We start from the raw sequence: 5,850 nt of genomic DNA on the forward strand, positions 1-5,850 counted from the left end.
CTGCTGCACTCCCATTGGTCAACCCTACTAAATCTCTCAGGGTCAGGGAGGCCGCTATGCTGAGTGTAAGTCAGCTTCCTGGTACAGAGCATGGCAGAAAGGGTGAAGAGGCAACTGGAAGCGATCAAGCACCTTTCTAGTAAAGTCAACAAACATCTCTTGAACAATTTCATTGTCTACATGAATTGGAATACAAGGAGCATTTCCCCATGAAAATTGAGTCTCTAGATTGTAGGAAATTATTATAATAAAGTGAAAGAAACCTGACATTTGCTGTCATGAGTATTCCAATACTGACTTCATCACATGCTAGTTGTACAATTTTGAACAAGTCACTTCTGATCCTATGTACTCAATGGTTTCTATCAGAACAATAATGATAGTCATGACGTTTTTAATTTTGTCACAGAGTTATTGCTAGTATAAATTATCTACTGTACATGAAAATACTCTGTGAACTATAATAAAACTTAATTATAATTCACTTTGGAAAACTTTCTCTGAAGCCATGACATTTTCAACCTTTTAACAAGTCAAATTTTCATCCTTTGAAAAGGAGGTACTATTTTCAGTTGTTTGGTTGTTTAACAGTTTAGACATGTGTATCTTATGGAAGTGAACGAGTGCTCAGCGTGTATACAAAGACTTTCCTAAGGGAATTTCCAGTGTCATTGATCACATCAAGGAAATCTTATAAAGAATGTCATATAGAGAGAATGCTTTGCTCATTAATTACATATAGTTATTCCAGAGAGGGTCTGGCTTGCCAAGAGTACTGCTGATTTGGCTCTAGCTAGGGAAGGAAAGAGATGATGCAACAGTCGCTGCACTAAGGTACTGTTTCCCAGCCCTCTCCCTGTGGAACTCTGAGTGCAGTCATAGGTAGCTGGGGATGTACGCTGGGGCTAGTCCAGCAACAAGAGAACACTCTAATTTGGGAGACTTTAACAAACCTTTCTCAGCTGACAATAGAAGTAGACAAAAAATATGTATGAAGTAGACAAAAATGCAATAAAACAAAACAAACAAACAACTCTGAAAGGAAAAAGGGAGAAACCAAAATAGGAAAATATATTCACCGTGAAATTTAAAAATACACGAAATGATGATGATGATGATGATAATAATAAAATCTAGGCTTAAAAATATTTAATAAATAAAAATTACAAATGAATCGAATAGTCAAGATAAACTAGAGAAATAATAAAAATACACCCCCCCAAAAAGGATTCAAAAGATTGAAATAGAAATTAATTAATTGGAAAATAAGCATACAATAGAATATATGTATAAAGTCAAATGTTGCCTCTTTGAAAATACTTTTAAATAAATCTTTGGTAACCTAAATAGGAATTAAAACACCATTAAAATGATAAAGAGATCAAAACCATAAGTAGAGGAATTTTTTAAAAGATAAGAGACTATTTTAACATAAGGTATTTTTTAAAATATAAATTATTGATTTTCCTAGAAAAATATAAATTAATATGAGTACATTAAGAAATTAAAAACAGAATAGACTGGCAGCATAGACAAAGTAGAAAATACAGTCAAAAACCAGGACCAGAACATTTTATGAATGTTATAAAATCAGATCAGAATAGTAAAACAAAACAAAACAAAAAACACTAGACCTTCTCTTATAAAATCAGATGCGAAAACCCTAAATAAAATATTATTACTGCTTTCTTTTTTATTGTGGTATAATTGACCTACATTATGAGTTTCAGGTGTACAGCAAAATGATTTAATATTTGTATATACTGTGAACTACATCTAGTTAACATCTATCACCACACGTTGTTACAGAAAATATTAGTACTTTTAATGAAGAACTGCATTAAAAGAGTAATATACATAATGATCAAAACGGTTTAACATAGCATTGCTAAACATTAGAATGGTAATAGACAAATAGGCCAAAGGAACAGTATAGGGAATCTAAAGTCCAAAAATCCAATTACATGTATGTATATGATGAACTATACAAAAAGTGGTGTTGGAACAATTGATGTTCTTAAAAAAAAATTTAGATTCCTACTTCATACAATTTTTGAAAATTCAATTAGAATAACAAGTTAAGCATAAAATAATATTAATATACATTATTATGTATAAAGGGATTAAACTAATAATGTTAGATACTGGAAAATTAATAATCAAATTGATCAATAGAACAGAATGGACAATCCAAAAACAAATTCATATCAGAGGGTAGAGGGGAGGGAGAAGGGGAGAGGTAGATTAGGGGAAAATATTTTATTCAATTTAAAAAATGAACAAACAAATAAATTTTAAAAAATTATGTAGGAAAATGGTGTACTATACAATAAATGGTGCTTAGACAGTTAATCATTTATTTTACAATAAAAAATCAATTAAAATTAGGTCTCTACTTCATCCATGCCAAACATTTAAAAAATAAATTTTAGTTGAATTAATAAGAACGCTTAAGACAAAACATACAAAAGAACTTTGAAAGAACTATAAGAAACAAGGTAGAATATATATATATATATACACACACACACACATATACATACATATTTTATGTTCTTGGGATAGAAAGACCTTATTGGAAAAAACACAAAATTCAGAATCCTTGGTGAAAAGACTAAAGTTTTTCTACATAAAACTCATAAAACGTTTTGGATATTTCAGTGCTGGCATGGCACAAAAGCTCCATCCACATATGCCCCATCCCTCTTACTGATTATGACTAAAAACTGAACAAAATATAAAAAACGACTACTTGAGGACTCTGAAAAGTAAACAAAAGTAGGCAGATTGTGGGAAAAAAGTCAAAACTTTTATAAGTGATCGCACAGGGATGAGTTTTTAATTTTTTCCCTAATCTCTTGTGGTTTTGCCCTAATGGCAAACCCTGATCTTAAAGTGCTACAGCAGCAGCCATACTGGAAGTGGCTAACACTCTAAGAAATAGCCCACATTTTTGGCCAATGGAATGAGGAAGATGAGTCTTCAGGGGCTAGAGAGTAAGAGAACTCAGAGGGGGGACTGGAGAGGTGCATTCCCAGATTCTCAGTATGAACCTATATGATTGCAGGTTCCTCTCTGAGGCATGGGAGATTTTAATCTCTTGCAAATGATAGAATGAATAAGACAAAAAATAAAAAATAAAAATAAAACTCTGCAAAAATACATAAAATATCTGAACATCACTATCAATTATCTTGACCTAATTTATGGAACACTACATAGAGAATATACATTTTCTCTTCTAAGTGCTCAGAGACCATATAGAGGGCCATATAAAACATTTTTATAAAATTAAAAGGATCAAAATTATACAAAGTGAATTCTTTGACCATAAAGGAATTAAATTAAAAATCATTAACAGGATGTACTTCCATAATATAGCAGTTAGCACGTTTGCTTTACATACAGAAGGTCCTGAGTTCACATCCCAGTGGAGCCATAGTCCATGGTCTATGGCCATGCCACCCTGAATAAGCCTGATGTCTGATCTCATGAAGCTAAGCAGGGTCAGGCCTGGTTAGTACTTGGGTGGGAGACCACCTAGGAAGACCAGATGCTGTAGACATAAATAATAGTAAATAATAGAAAAAAAAATCAATAACAAAAACATATGTTAGGAAAATCCTAAATATCTGAAGTTAAATAACAGTCACCAGTTAAAGATGAAATCACAGGGATAATTAGAAAATATTTTGAATTGAATGACAACAAAAATATGATATGTCAAAATGTGTTAGATACTGCTAAAGCAGTGGTTAAAGGGAAAAGCTGCTTTTAATGGTTATATTAGAAAGAAGAAAGATTTAAATGCAATGACTTAAGTTTCACTTCAAGAATCTAGAAAAAGAAGAGCAACGTAAACCCAAAGTAACTAGAAGGAAAGAAACAATAAAGAACAGAAATCAATAAAATTGAAATCAACAATAGAGAAACTTAGCAAAGTCCCAAACTGGCTCTTTGACAAGATCAACAAAATTGACAAAATTATAGCCAGATTAATAAAAAAAAAAAACAGAGAGATAATGTAAGTTATTGATATTAATAATTTAAAAAGGGCTATCAACACCATGGATATTAAAGAACAATAAGACAACACTGTAAATAACTTTATGTAAAAAATTAGAATATGGTGATGAGTAAATGTGTTTCCAAAAGATACAACATACCAAAATCGACTTAAAAAATAAATAATATGAATAACACTACATCTGTTAAAGTAATTTACTTTGTTAACAAAATCTTTCCAAAAAGAAAATGTCCAGGCCCAGATGGTTTCACTGGTGAATTTCATCTAACACTGGAGGAAGAAATAAATCCAATCTTACCCAAATATATAGAAAAAATACATATATAGAGAAAAATGTATCACTGCCCAACTATTTAGCAAAGCTAGTACATATGGTCAATTGGTTTTTGGCAGAGGTGCCAATGCAATTCAGTGGGAAAAGGAATGTTTTTCTAACAAATATTGCAGGATTTAATGGATATCCTCAGGGGAAAAAATGAACAGCAACCTCACATCACATGATACCCAATGTTTAGTTAAAAAAAATCATAGACACAATATAATACACAAAATGAGAAAACTTCTAGAAGAAAGTATAAGAGAAAATTTTTGCAGCTTTGGGATAGGGAGATATTTCTTAGGATACTAAAAGCATGAAGCATGAAAGAAAAAATAAGTTGGATCTCTTCAAAACTGAAACTTTTCTTATTAAAAGATACCACTAAGAAAACAAAGATACAAGCCATGAATGATGAAAAACTATTGGAAAATCAGGTATCAGACAAAAGACTTGTATCCAGAGTGCATAAAGCCAATTATAAAGAGTAAAAACCAGTAAGAAAATGGAAGATTTGATGAGATACTTTACAAAAGAAGCTATACAAATAGCTAATAAGAACATAAAATGATGATCAATATCATTAGTCATTAGAGAAATGCAAATTAAAACCAAAGCTATACACTAATCAGAATGGCTAAAATTAACAAAACTGACCATACCAAGAGTTGGTGAGGATGTGGAACAACTGGAACTTTTGAAGTACTACTGGCAATTATGTAAAATGGTACAATTATAATGGAAAAGATAATTACTTAATCATTGAGTCTTATCTACCTGTTCCCATTTATAGCAAAACCTTTTTTAAAAGTTTGTATTTGCTCTCCAAATTCTCTGGTTCCATTACTGCTCAAGTTAAGCTTTGTAATCGCATCACTTTGCTTAAACCACTCTTGCCAAAATGGCCTATGACTTTGCTATAGACTAAATGTCTGTGTCCCTCCAAAATTCGTGTTGAAATCCTACCCCCCAGTGTGATGGTGTTAGGGGGTGAGACCTTGGGGAGGTGATTATACCATGCACAGGATGAGTGTCCTTATCAAAGAGACCTCAGAGAGTTACCTCACCCCTTCCATCATGTGAAGATACAGCAAGCAGACAGATATCTATGAACCGGGAAGTGGGCCCTCATCAGAGAATCAGACTGTACCTTGATCTTGGACTTCTCAGCCTCCAGAACTGAGAGGAACAAATATCTTATTTATGTTGCTTATAAGCCACCCAGTGTATGTGTTCTGTCTTAGCCTTAATGCACTAAGACAGAAATTGGTACTAAGTGAGGTGCTGCTGTAACAAATACCTAAAAACATGGAAGCAGCTTTGGAAACTAGGTAATGAGCAGAGGCTGGTAGAGTTTTGAGGTGCGTGCCAGAATAAGCCTACATTGCCATGAACAGACCATTGAAGGTGATTCTGGTTAAGAGCTCAGAAAAGGAGGAGGGGAGCTATAGAGAAAGCCCAATCTTCTTAGAGAATACCTAAGTAATCCTGAAGGGAACGTTGGTAG

At 32.7% G+C, this 5,850-nt stretch overlaps 1 pseudogene; it reads left to right on the plus strand.

Moving 5' to 3' along the window:
• Positions 1-3,448: 3,448 nt before the first annotated feature.
• Positions 3,449-3,565, plus strand: LOC118607077 (annotated as a pseudogene).
• The last annotated feature ends 2,285 nt before the right edge of the window (positions 3,566-5,850 follow it).

This window comes from Rousettus aegyptiacus, unplaced genomic scaffold (assembly GCF_014176215.1).
Source record: "Rousettus aegyptiacus isolate mRouAeg1 unplaced genomic scaffold, mRouAeg1.p scaffold_m13_p_8, whole genome shotgun sequence".
NCBI classification, from domain to species: domain Eukaryota; kingdom Metazoa; phylum Chordata; class Mammalia; order Chiroptera; family Pteropodidae; genus Rousettus; species Rousettus aegyptiacus.